This window comes from Sminthopsis crassicaudata, chromosome 5, assembly GCF_048593235.1.
Source record: "Sminthopsis crassicaudata isolate SCR6 chromosome 5, ASM4859323v1, whole genome shotgun sequence".
NCBI lineage: Eukaryota > Metazoa > Chordata > Mammalia > Dasyuromorphia > Dasyuridae > Sminthopsis > Sminthopsis crassicaudata.
Window position 1 is genome coordinate 264066999 of NC_133621.1, and position 14490 is coordinate 264081488.

Below are 14490 nucleotides of genomic sequence, written 5' to 3' on the forward strand. Positions count from 1 at the left end.
TCTAGAATCAGAAGGCAAAATAGAGATTGAAAGAATTCACCAATCACCTCCTGAAAGAGACCCCAAAATGAAAACTCCAAGGAATATCATGGCTAAATTTCAGAATATTACACCAAGGAAAGCATATTGCAAGCAGCCATAAAGAAACAATTTAAATACCAAGGAGCCACAATTAGGATTACCCAGGACTTAGTAGCTTCCACCTTAAAGAATGGAAGGACCTGGAATCTGATATTTGAAAAAGCAAAGGAACTTGGATTACAGCCAAGAATAAGCTATCCAACTAAAATGAGCATTATCTTTTAGGAAAGAAGATGAACATTCAATGACAAAGGTGAATTGCATCTATTTCTCATTAAAAGACCAGAACTGAACAAAAATTTTAATCTCCAAACACAAAACTCAAGAGAAGCATAAAAAAGGTAAAAAGGAAAAAAAAAAACTCTTGAGAACTCTATTTTTGTTATGGATATACGTAGAAAGTGTTGGTATAATTTGATTTTATTATGACAATATGAAAAAGAAACTAGAGGTGGAAAGGTGATTATTCTGGAAAAAAAGAAAAAAAAAGGAGGTAAAATAAGGGACATTATATCTCACAAAAAGGCAAAGAGGAAAGAAAGGATTGGGTATGAGCACTGTGTGAATCTTACTCTCATCATATTACTGAGTGATCTCAAACTTATTCTTTCAGAACTAGATAAATTGAACCACGAAATAATTAAGAAAAAATTAAGGATATAAACAGAAGGTTAAATTAGTTAGATATGATAGATCTTTGGAGAAAATTGAATGGAAACAGAAAGGAGTACACTTTTTTCTCAGCAGTTCATAGAACTTATACAAAAATATGACCATATAAAGGTCATAAAGACCTCAAAATCAAATGCAGAAAGGCAGAAATAGTAAATGTATTTCATTCAGATCATGATGCAATAAAAAATGCAATATAAGACCAGGAGAAAATAGACTAAAATTAATTAGAAACTAATAATCTCATCCTAAAGAACAACACATTATAGACACAATCAATAATGTCATTTAAGAGAATGACAATAATGAGACAACATACCAAAATTAGTGGGATGCAGCCAAAGCAGGTATAAGGGGAAATTGAATATATCTCTAGATATTGACTTGCATAAAATAAAGAGAAAATCAGTGATTTGGGCTTACAACTAAAAAAGCTAGAGAAAGAACAAATTAAAAACCCTCAATTAAATACAAAATTTGAAATTCTGAAAATCAAAGAGGAAATTAATAAATTTGAAAATAAGGAAAACATTGAATTAATAACTAAAACTAAAACTTGGTTTTATTTTTAAAAATAGATAATACTTTAGTTAATTTGATTAGAAAAAGGAAAGAAGAAAATCACATTTTTAGTCTCAAAAGTGAAACTCCCAGGAAGTACAGGGAAAAAGAATTCATGTATTGGAAAAGGTAAAGAGCTCTCAGAAAAGTAGGATTTATGAATTGGAAAAAAAATAATTCACTAAAAAAATTAGTGAAATGGAAAAAATTCCAAAGAGCAAAACAACTAATTTAAAAACTCAATTGGACATATATATATATATATATATATATATATATATATATATATATATATATATATGTAAAGCTAATGAAGAAAATAAAATTAAAAATCATTAAAAATCAAAACTGAACAAACAGAAATGAATCAGTCAAACAAAACCAAAAGTATGAAAAATTAGAAAAAAAACATTAAATATGTACTTGGAAAAACAACAGACCAGTAAAATAGATCTAGGAGAGATAATCTGAGGATTATTGGACTTCCCAAAAAATATGATGAAAAAAAGAGCTTAGATACTCTTTTACAGGAAATCATTACCCAAATGTAACAGAACCATAAGGAAAAATAGGTATTGAAAGAATTCATTGAACATTTTCTGAAAAAAACCCCAAAATAAAAATTTGAAGAAATATTGTGGCCAAATTTTAGAACTATCAGACTAAGGAAAAAATATTACAAGCAGCGAGGAAAAAAACAATTCAAATAATGAGGTGCCGCAATAAGGATCATTAAAGATCTGGCTGTGTCCATATTAAAGGATCAAAGGGCCTAGAATCTGATATTCTGAAAGGCAAAAGAACTTGGAATGCAGACAAGAATAAACTACTCAGCTAACCTGAGCATTTTCTTCCATGGAAGAAGATGGACATTCAATGAAACAGATGAATTCCATTTGTTTCTAAGAAAAAAAACAGATCTAAACAAACAAACAAAAAAATTGATCTCCAACCACAGGACTCAAGAGAAGCAGAAAATAGTAAAAGGAACTCTTCAGAACTATATTTCTATTGTAGATATATGTAAAGACTACATGTAAAATTTGATTTTACTGATATAACCAAAAAGGGAAGTAGAAATGGAAAGGGGAAAATGTCAGAAAAAGGGAAAGGGGGAGATAAAAAAGGAAAACTAAATCCCACGAAGAGGCAAAGGAAACCTATCATATCTCAGGGAATTTAGAGAGGGGGAGGAACATTGTGTGAATCTTACTCTCATCAAAGTTGGCTCGAAGAGAAAATAATTGACATATTTTTTTACAGAGAATCTTCTCTCACCTCATTAAAAAGTGGGAGAAGAAAAGGGACAAGGAAAAGAGTAATAAGGGAAGGGCACAAGAGAGGAGAAGGGACTCAAAGGGAGGAGGGAGGGATCCTAAAGAGGGAGAGGTGTGTGAAGCAAGGGGGTCCCATAACTTTAATAGTGGGGAAGGGTAAGTGGTGCAAGAAAAAGAAACGCATAATCTGGGAATAATATGATGGCAGGAAATACAGCATTAGTAATTTTAACTATAAATGTTATACTTAAAGAACTCCAGAGACAGAGATTCTACTAAAAAGCTATTAGAAATAATCTACACTTTTAGAAAAGTTGCAGGATACAAAATAAACCCACATAAGTCATCAGCATTCTTATATATCACTAACAAAATCCAACAGTTAGAGTTACAAAGAGAAATTCCATTTAAAGTAACTACAAATAGTATAAAATATTTAGGAATCTATCTGCCATGGGAAAATCAGAAACTATATGAGGAAAAGTACAAAACATTTTCCATAGAAATAAAGTCAGATCCAACTAATTGGAAAAATATTAAATGCTCTTGGATTGGGTGAGCAAATATAATAAAGATGACAATACTACCTAAACTAATCTATTTATGTAGCTCTATACCAATCAGATTCCAAAAAAACTATTTTAATTACCTAGAAAAAATAACAACAAAGTTAATATGGACAAAGTAAAGGTCAAGATTTTCAAGTGAATTAATGAAAAATAAAATAAAATGAAGGTGGCCTAGCTGTACCAGATTTAAAATTATATTATAAAGCAGCGGTTACCATACCAGTTGGTATTGGCTAAGAAATAGTCTAGTTGATCAGTGGAATAGGTTAGGTTCCAAAGGACAAAACAGTCAATAACATTAATAATCTAGTGTTTGACAAATCCAAAGACCCCAGATTTTGGGATAAGAACTCAATGTTTGACAAAAATTGCTGGGAAAACTGGAAATTAGTATGGCAGAAACTAGGCATGTTAATCAGAGAAATGCAAATTAAGATAACTCTGAGATACCACTACAAACCTGTCAGATTGGCTAGAATGACAGGGGAAAATAATGCAGAATGTTGGAGAGGATGTGGGAAAACAGGGACACTGATACATTGTTGGTGGAATTGTGAATACATCCAGCCATTCTGGAGAGCAATTTGGAACTATGCTCAAAAAGTTATAAAATTGTGCATACCCTTTGATCCAACAGTGTTACAGTGATCCAACAGTGGCTTATATCCCAAAGAGATTTTAAAGAGGGGAAAGGGACCTGTATGTTGAAGAATATTTGTGTCAGCCTTCTTTGTAGTGGCCAGAAACTGGAAACTGAGTGGATGCCCATCAATTGGAGAATGGCTGAATAAATTGTGGTATATGAATATTATGGAATATCATTGTTAGAAATGACCAGTAGGATGATTTCAGAAAGGCCTGGAGAGACTTACATGAACTGATGCTGAGTGAAATGAGTAGGACCCAAAGGTCATTATATACTTCAATAACAATACTATATGATGATCAATTCTGTTGGACATGGCCCTCTTCAACAATGAGATTAATCAAATTAGTTCCAATAGAGCAGTAATGAACTGAACCAGCTACTCCCAGGGAAAGAACTCTAAGAGATGACTATGAACTATTATATAGAATTCCCAATCCCTCTACTTTTGTCTGCCTGCATTTTTGATTTCCTTCACAGGCTAATTGTAGACTATTTCAAAGTCCGATTCTTTTTGTACAGCAAAATAGCTTTTTGGACATATATACATATATTGTATTTAGCTTATAGTTTAATATATTTAACATGTATTGGTCGACCTCCCATCTGGGATATGGGGTGGGTGAAAAGAGGGGAAAATTTGGAACAAAATGTTTTGTCAATCCTGAAAAATTACCTATGCATATATCTTGTAAATAAAAAGCTATAATAATAATAAAAAAGAGAATACCAGAGAATCCCTTTCTTCTGATTATCCCTAGAATGGAGAGAACTAGTTAACTCTTCTTTAAGGACCCAACCTGTTTGACTGAGTAGTGGTTGGATAAGTATTCTTAGAACTTGTTCTATAATTAGAACTAAGAATGAAGATATAAGTATGAGGAACAATGGATAAGGACTTATGGAAAGTGTTGAAAATATGTTGTAAACTGTAGTTTTTTTTCAGACTTCTAGAATTTAAGGATTGGATTAATGTTCTTAAGTTCAATATATTCTAGGAATGTCTCCATTTACTTCTTTAATTCTCAGTAGCTTTACCTTAAAATTAAAGATTGGAATATCTAATATAAATATATTTATATGATACATATATGTATAAATTATATAAAATTATTAAAATCCATTCTGACTATAAATCTGATTCTATGATTCCTATTTAACAATCTTAGCCTCTGTTTCAACACCATGAGTGAGAGGGAAATTATTATTATTCATGTTGCTACATTCCATTTTGAAAAACAATGACTATTAGAAAAGTTTCTTTCTTTAGTACCAGTTTGCATCCTTCCAACACACTGCCCCTATTTCAGTTTCTTGGAAGCATATCCAATATCTATTCTTTCTTCCATTTGAAAGCTTTTCAAATATTTAAGATAATCATCATTCCCTATCCATTCCTCTTCACTCTATCTGGTTATTCAACAGGAATACAAGAAAGCTATGTAATTTTCAATGTATAGCTCAATTCCTATTTGCAAATGAAAACGGAAAGGAATTGCAAAGTTATAATGAATTGCAAAGTTATATTGCAGATGATAAATGTCACAGTTTCTTTCACCTGAAATATTAATAGATTTTTATACTAAGTTATTTAAAAAGGTCTCAAATATAAGTATACCTGCATGTACTGTTTCTAAAATAGTAATATAAGAGGAAATTTATGGATTATCTGGTATATTTGATTCAAGAAAATAGCACATTTGAATGATTTATTCCAGTAAAATTGAATTTTTCATTTAAAACAGTATATAAATGCTCAATAATTTTCTTTAACTTTCACTTGATATTAACAACAATAGTGGCAATATCTAACATTTATATACTATAAGATTTGAAAAGTGGTTTATGTATCTTACCTCACCTGAGCCTCACAACTAACTCATGAAATAAATGATTCATCCCTATTTTTCAGATAAGAAAACTGAGAAAGAAAGAGATTAATTGACTTTCTTGTGGTCATAAAAGTAATGTGTCTGAGAACTCAGAGTCTGACTTTAAGTCCTGAAGTATAGTCATTTTCTCATGTATCAGATCAAGATACAAAATTCTCGTAAATCAAAACAAAGCTTTCATTATAGTAGATGACTCAATATTTTATGATGCTATTCTGTTTTCTTTCGGCCTAGAAAAAAAGATGATTTAATAGAGCATATTATTTTGAAATCAAATGTGATTATAGCATAGTCAAAAGGAGCTGAACTAAGAGCTAAAGGCAATAGTGAGTTTTTTTTCTTGCCCTATTTTATATGCTGTCTCCAGTAAGACTTCATTGTGGAAAAGAGATTAATAAATGGATAATTTATCACTCAAAATTTCTTTCCTTCCCTTGCATTTCAACTTTAGGTTTTACTTTATTTTTATCCCAAGGCTAGTCAAGTAGGTAAGCCTTTTGGTATCCCTGAAAGTATAATTTTTAAAGAATTTATTTAATCTTAGGACAAATCTTGGGTAGTAAGAAATCAATATTTTCATAAAAACAATTCAAATATATCTTCTCATTTGTTAACTCTGTGCTAGGTGAAAATCATAAAGAGACTGAAATGAAAATAGTCCCTACTGTCCAAAAGCACATACTTACCTGTGGCATGAGGACTATAACCCACTATGGAATAGGAACTTGATTTTTTGTGTCAATTGTATGCATAATTTTTGGGTGAAGATATTCCCTTCAACAATACAGTTTGTACCTTGGAATTTGCTTTACTGATAGTGATGTAATTTTGATTGAACTTGAACACAGATTTTTCAGATTTCAGAATAGATGCCTCTTTAAATATATGAATAAACAGGAAATAATATGAATTAGTATCAGAGGAGGTAAATATCAAAACATTGGGAGCATCAGCAAACTTTTCCTTAGGGAAATTTCATGTTATTTAATCTTTGAAAGGAGCTAAGAATTAGAAAAGGTTGGGATGAATAGGGAGAAAAGTTCATGGCAGGGTAAACCATTGCAAAAATCCACATGGATACATTTATAAGAGAAATTTCAGTTTCTTCTTGATTCCATGCTAATGCTTCTTTTTAAAATATCTGTCTTGATACTAAGATGTTACCTCTATTGCTTCTTCAAATATCATACTAAAGGGAAGATAATCCAGTTTCAGTATGTGTCCCTAATAAGCAAAGCTTATTATGAATTAAATGATTTTGCAATATGTAGCTTAATTTCACTCTGAAAAATTTTTTTGAAAACAGCTTTCTCTTTTAAACCACCAGCCACAAATGCCACATATTTTTCTTTCTAAAAGCCCATTTGGTATGTTTTGTATAGGAAGATGTTCATACATCAACTTCACCAAGCAATATGTTAATCCATTTGCTTTATCAATACTTCCTCTGCTAATCATCTCTGTATAACCTGTTCTAGCTTCCTGGCCTAAAACCTCTGAAATTCATAGCATATTTGCAACTAAAAGCTGTTCCTTGGGAATATTGTTCTTGTATAAAAGGAGGGAAAAGAAGATGGTAAAGAATTTTCTGGTATGTGGTAAGATTATATATAGACATGTATATGTATTTTTTAAATGCACTAACATGAGTGATTGTCATTATTAGATAGCTAAAATAAGAAATGGTCAATGAAATTCAAAATTACTTAAAATGCTAGCAGAGAAATCCAAGTGTTAAAACCTAGATTTCTCCAATTCAAAAAATATATTCCCCTTAATAAAACTGCTGGCTGTAGTCATCATTTTTTTTTCTGAAAAATTTAAAATACTAGGAATCTTCCCTAGATATTTTTCACTTTAAAAATTTTTTATTAATTTTTATAATTATAACATTTTCTTTGACAGTACATATTCATAGGTAATTTTTTTTTACAACATTATCCCTTGTACTCCCTTCTGTTCCAAATTTTTCCCCTCCTTCCCTCCACCCCCTCCCCTAGATGGCAGGCATTCCCATACATATTAAATATTTTATAGTATATCCTAGATACCATATATATGTGCAGAACTGAATTTTGTTGTTGTTGTTGCAAAGGAAGGCTTGTATTCGGAAGCTAAAAATAATCTGGGAAGAGAAACAAAACAAAGTGAAACAAAATAGTGCTCACAGTTTACAGTCATTTCCCAGTGTTCCTTTTCTGGGTGTAGCTGATTCTGTCCATCATTGATCAATTGGAATTGGATTAGCTCTTCTCTATGTTGAAGATATCCACTTCCATCAGAATATATCCTCATATAGTATTGTTGTTGAAGTGTATAATAATCTCCTGGTTCTGCTCATTTCACTTAGCATCAGTTGAGTTAAGTCTCTCCAAGCCTCTCTGTATTCCTCCTGTTGGCCATTTCTTACAGAACAATAATATTCCATAACATTCATATACCATAATTTACCCAACCATTCTCCAATTGATGGACATCCATTCATTTTCTAGTTTCTAGCCACTATGAAAAGAGCTGCCACAAACATTTTGGCACATACAGGTCCCTTTCCCTTCTTTAGTATTTCCTTGGGATATAAGCCCAGGAGTAGCACTGCTGGGTCAAAGGGTATGCACATTTTGATAACTTTTTGGGCATAATTCCAGATTGCTCTCCAGAATGGTTGGATTCTTTCACAACTCCACCAACAATACATCAGTGTCCCAGTTTTCCCACATCCCCTCAAACATTCATCGTTATTTGTTCCTGTCATCTTAGCCAATCTGACAGGTGTGTAATGATATCTCAGAGTTGTCTTAATTTGCATTTCTCTGATCAATAGTGATTTGGAAAATTTTCACTTTTTTCGGTGTTGTAGAAATCAAAACAGATACAAATGGTCAAAATAAGTATATTAAACACAATAAAAATAATAAATTTTCATTATTCATGAGGTTCATGTAAAAATCTTTTCTTCATTTCCAATGTTAAAATATGCCTTATTTTGAGCCAATTCAAGTTTGAATATTTTGAATATTTTGAAAGGTCATTTAACCTTTATTTGCCTCAGTTTCTTTAACTTAAAATGGAAGTGATGTCTGCAAATAATTCTCAAAGTTGTTGTAAATATCAAATAAGATAATATTTTAAGATCATTTTCTAAATATTAAATATTAATTATAATATTATTTCTTCAGCCAGGCATATAGTTCCCCATGCTGTTTCCACTGATCCCAGGAAATTATTAGTGGATTTTAAAGTTAAAATTATACCAACTCTTGAATTTCTTGTGGATCCCAAACCAAAAATACTCAACCAATTTCCTTGCTATTATAAGAAGTAACATTAAGCATTTGACTTCAATCATGTAAAAATGTTGGGATAAATAAACTCTCTATATTGTTGTAGATAAGCATCTTCTTTGCACCTTTTAATAGAAGGTTAATTGACTTCCCCAAAGACACACACCTAATAAATAGGCAGATGGAGATCTTGAACATAGATCTTGATTCCAAGGTTTACTCTCTTATCCCTATGCAACATGATCTCATTATAAATTTGAATTAAAAAAAAAACTTACAAGTTGTCTCCTCCATTGCTTTTCTTAAATACCCAGTCATAATCCATTCTTCTCTCCTATAAAACTTTAAATACTTGATTTTTATTCCCCATTTATGTACCTAAAATGTAAATATAAAGTCTGTAAGGAGTAGGTGGAAGGTAATCATAGAAATTAAGGTTATAGAATCTGGGAAGGGTTAAGGAAAAACACTAAAATGCCTTCCTGCAGAAGATAACATCTGATCTGAATCTAGATAGAAGCCAAAGATTCTTGAAGTCATATTAAAGAAGGAGAAATATTTTAAGCCTGAACTTCTACAAAAGTACAAAGACCATAATTAATATATCATATTCAAGGTCTAAAAAGTAAGGAAACTTATTGAATGAGGTAAAATAAAGTGGGGAATTGAGGATGGCTTTGAGGTTAAAAAATAAGAGACTGGGAAAATGATGGTACCCACAACAACCCACAATTGGTATTCCCCAAAAATAGGGAAATTTGGAAGAAATATTAGTATGTTTGGGAAAAGATAATATTTTGTATTGAACATATTGAGTTTTAGACTTTCAGTATGAGATGTTCAAAGTTAGTGATGAAGCTCCAGAGCTGTTAAGAGAGACTAGGGCTAGAACTCAAATTATCAGCACAGAAATAATAATTTAATCTATGGGAGCTAATTCATAAAGAAGCTATTATAGATAGGAGAACAGGTCTTCCAAAAAGATTTTGAGAAACACTTGCCCATTGTTGGAGTACCATAAATAAAGATCCAGCAAAAGAGACTGAGTGAACAGACATTTTAGAGAACTGAGAGAGGATATTATCAGGAAAGAAGACACAGGAAGAAAAGATGATGATCAATATCAGAAGATGGAAAGAAATCAAGAAGAAAAAGGACTGAGAAAAAAACTATTTGATTTACCAATTTAAAATTGTTAGTAATTTAGGGGTCTTTTCAGTTGCATGCTTAGATCAGAAGCCAGATTGGGGAGGTTTTAAAAGAGAAAGTGAGAGGTTAGGGAAAAGTAGAAAAAATGAAATGTGAAATACAGAGCTTTTATTGAGCAATTCTTAGGGTCTATTCAAAACTTTTTTTTTTCTTTTTCTTTACTTTTTTTTTTTAGTTGAGAGATCTTCATATGCTTATACTCAGCAAAAAGAGAAGTTCTAGAGATGGAAAGAATGAAGGAAAGTTGGAATAATAAATCAAAATGCTCTAGAAAGATAAAGAAGGGATTAAGAGAGGATGCAGAGATGGTCTCAGAGGTTTTATTAGATGAAAAGTTGTAAGTGAATGCATTCAATTCTTCAGGGACATCAAATCCACTGAGAAAGTAAAGGTATTGGAAGTTGTGGGAAGTTTCAGAGAGAGGGCAGTTTGGATTAGTTAAAATGGTTAATGAGCTAGAGAATCAATAGATAAGACTTAAAAGATTACTTTGCTGTAGTGTTAGGCTATTTGAGATTCAATAAGAAAATAAATATGACTTGTTCATTTGGTCCTGCTCAGTCTTGAAATCATGAAGGTGAGGATGTTCATTATTTCTATTATTTTCAATATCACTTCTATTATGTTCTGACTTTGTGCTGATTGTGGAGACTTGTGGACAATTTTTAAATCTTGGTACATATAGTAATATATATATTAGCTTGGTTGTGGTCACTAAGATATTAAGGAGCAGAGACACAAATAAAATCCAGATCTTTCAATTCCACATGCATATAATGAGTCTAATTAGCTTTTGTTTGGATAGAATAGAATAAGTTCTGAATTTTGAAATTACATTCAGAACATAAAATATTTATTTCCACTTGTAAATATGAAACTAATCTGTTTATGGAAATATCCATATTTATAATAAAAACAAATCAAGCAATATAAATAATCTGAGTAGGGGAATGCACTGTGAGTTGTCTCTTCTATTTACACATTTCTATGCTACCTATAGTGAAACTTGATTTACATAATTAGATCTTGAAAGTGTGTATTCAAATTCTATATTCTTTTAGACCTTTAAAGTGTAATTATCTATGCCATTGTCTAATTAGGAATCTAAGGCTATTACATTTCATAATGTAGTTAAACATAACCAGACAAATGAGTTTTCATTTAATTCAGGACAAATCAAAGTATTTTAAATAAGAATGCTTTCTGGACAGTGTTAAGTATATATTGAATTAATTGCTTCTTTAAATGAAATCCCAAGAGAAGTGTAAACCATTTAAGAAGCCTTCCCTTTTTCCTGATCCCTTTTAGACTTTGGAAAAATATTTCCCGTTTAATCATATCCTCCTTGCATGTAAGTTCTGCTTTGGGAGTAAATTAATCAATTTTGGAAAAGAGTCACATTTTCCCCCTAGTCCTTTAGGGACACTTTAGCCAATTTTAATGTATTTTACTAAATGATAAACCATAACTCTGATGTGCTATTGATGACTTCCTAAGAGACTCAAAGAATATCCAAGAATCAAGTTAATTATCTTACTGTGGGTTAGTACTAAGTTTTTGAAATAGTTGGACACATACATTATAATTATACTAATAATGGGGAAAATATTTATAAGTATAGCCACTACATTGTCCTAGAAAATGACCATCAGTCTTCAGCTACCAATGATCCTTTCCCTATTCTATATCTGTGATTTAAGAAATGATGCTAAAATAAGAAAAAAAAAAAAAAAAAAGAAATGCTGCTAAAGTGGTTAGGGAGTGGACCAAAGATGTCACTGCTTTAAGGAATTTGCAGATCAGGAAACACCCTGTCAATGTATTGCAGCAGTTTTCTTATAACTTATACCTTAAGAGATTTTCCTAGCACACTGAGAATTTAATTGACTTGTTTAGGATTGCACAGCCAGAATAATCAGTGTCAATGATAGGATTTGAATACATGACTTCTTGGCTCTAAGGTCAGCTCTCTATCTTCTGTAACAAATTTTTATTCTCTCTTGAGGAAAGTCACACATTCAAAAATGTCTTGGTAGAGATGATTTAAAGAAGAATTAAAGACCCATATATGGGAGAGTGAACTGTAAGAATCTAGCACAACTATATACTGTATTACCACAAGGGGGTTTTCAGGTAATATTTAAAGAATTGAACTTGAAATAAAAATAACAACTAAATATAAAACAAAACCAAATAAAAAAAAAAGCTTCTTAATTCAAATCCTAACTTACATTAGGGCAGAACCTTCAACTAAGCAGTGTTCAGGTAAGCAATATTTCATTTCTGTAAAATGAGCTCAGGATTTCCTTTTCTAATCTCTTTCCCTCACTCTCAGCTTCCTTTTGCATGATATGTTTCCTCATTAGAATGCAAGCCACTTGGAAGAAGTTTATTTTTTGTTTTGTTTTTTGTTTGTTTGGTTGGTTTTTTTCTTTTTCTATCTCTATTCCCAATGTTTAACACTATTCTTGGCACAGAATAGCATGCAATAAATGTAAGTTGATTGACTCTGAAAAAAATAATTTACACTCTCAGAACCTCAACTTCCTCTATACTAAAACATAGTAATCTATCTCACAGGGCAGATATAAGACTCCAAGAAAAAAATGTTTTATCATAAAAGTGAAGAATAGAGGAGGGAGAGAAGGAGAGGGAGATGGAATGAAAGAGAACAGACAGACAGACAGACAGAGACAGAAAGAGATGGATATAGAGAGAAAGGCAAAAACAGGTAGAGAGAGAGAGAAAGGATGGAGGATCTTTATCCATTTCCTTATAAATAGAGATAGAGATGCTATAGTATAGATATATTGTAGTTATATATTGATGTTATGGACCAGAACTTGAAACAAGGTGCTAAGTCAGTGATAGAGACAATGCTTATGTATTTAATTCACACCTTTAAAGGAGTTCACACATTAGTTCACATATTAGACTTCACACCTTTAGAGAACATATATAAGGAGGAGTTCACAAGCCCACTAGAGGACAAGCCCACTCTTGGACTTCTGGGAGATTCACAAGTCAGAAACCCACAAGCTCACTCTCTGGGAGGAGGAGTCAAGATTCATTCCAACTTCCTGCTGGCTGGAGACATTCAGAAAGAGAACTCTTAGAACCAAGGAGAGAGATAGGTCTCATAGAAAGCTAACTGGGCCCAGGAAAAGAGACAAGACTTTGAAGGAGAAAATAAAGGATCTGGACTTTAATTCCTGACTGCATTTGGGATTACTGAACTGAACTGAAACTAAGGCTGCCTCCAGAAGCTCCCCAAGACACCTGCTCCCAGAGAACGATTATAATTTAGAGAAGAGAGCATTACATTTTGGCGCCTGAACAGGGACTTGAACCCTGGACTCTTAGAGATATTGATTATATCTCTCTATCTTTATATAAATCTTTATATAATCATTCATAGACTGGATAAAAGATTTCATTGGCTTAGGGAATTCCCAGATGATAAAACTCTGCTTACCAATGTAGTCTGGTACTACATATATATATTTATATTTTATAATACATATACATATATAAATATAAATATATATATATATATAACTGTATATTTATATACATACAAAACACATACAAATATTCAATTATGTGTAACGTACATATAAACACATAAGGATGGTTATATATTTATATACACACTCATGTATAATATATATGTTTATGTATGTGAATAGTAGTATTTTTCTATACATACTTTACATATATATATATATATATATATATATATACAGACACACACACATATAAGTGTGTATCTGCTTAAGAAATAGATAAAACAAGTAAATGAGTTATCCAAAATCATGCAATGTTTATATGGCAGCAACCTTTGAACACCTTGTCAAGTCTCTTCTCACTAAATGCTATAATAAAAAATGCCCAACTTAACCACATGTAGCCATTATCTACATTTTTACCTTTTCTAATCCAAATCAGATCCATCATATTGTCTCTCATGGACATCTTTATACCACAATCCTTTCTGAACTTTAGCTTCCACCTCCCAATGGATACACCAAATCTAGCCCTGTGCTTTTATTTGACATAATATCTCCTTTTCTGATCTGCTCCACATTTACCATGCTCTTGCATGGTCTATTTATTTATCATTAAGAAAACATGATTTACCTCCCTCCCACATTTCACTGTTAGCTTTTGATCAAATTAATCAAACTAATGGTACAATTCTACAAAAAGACACAACTGTCATTCATTCTATTACTCTACCCATTGTCCCTGTGACTTCTCAAACAAGCTCCTTTTTCTTTTATGTGTTTTCTCCCTTTAGAA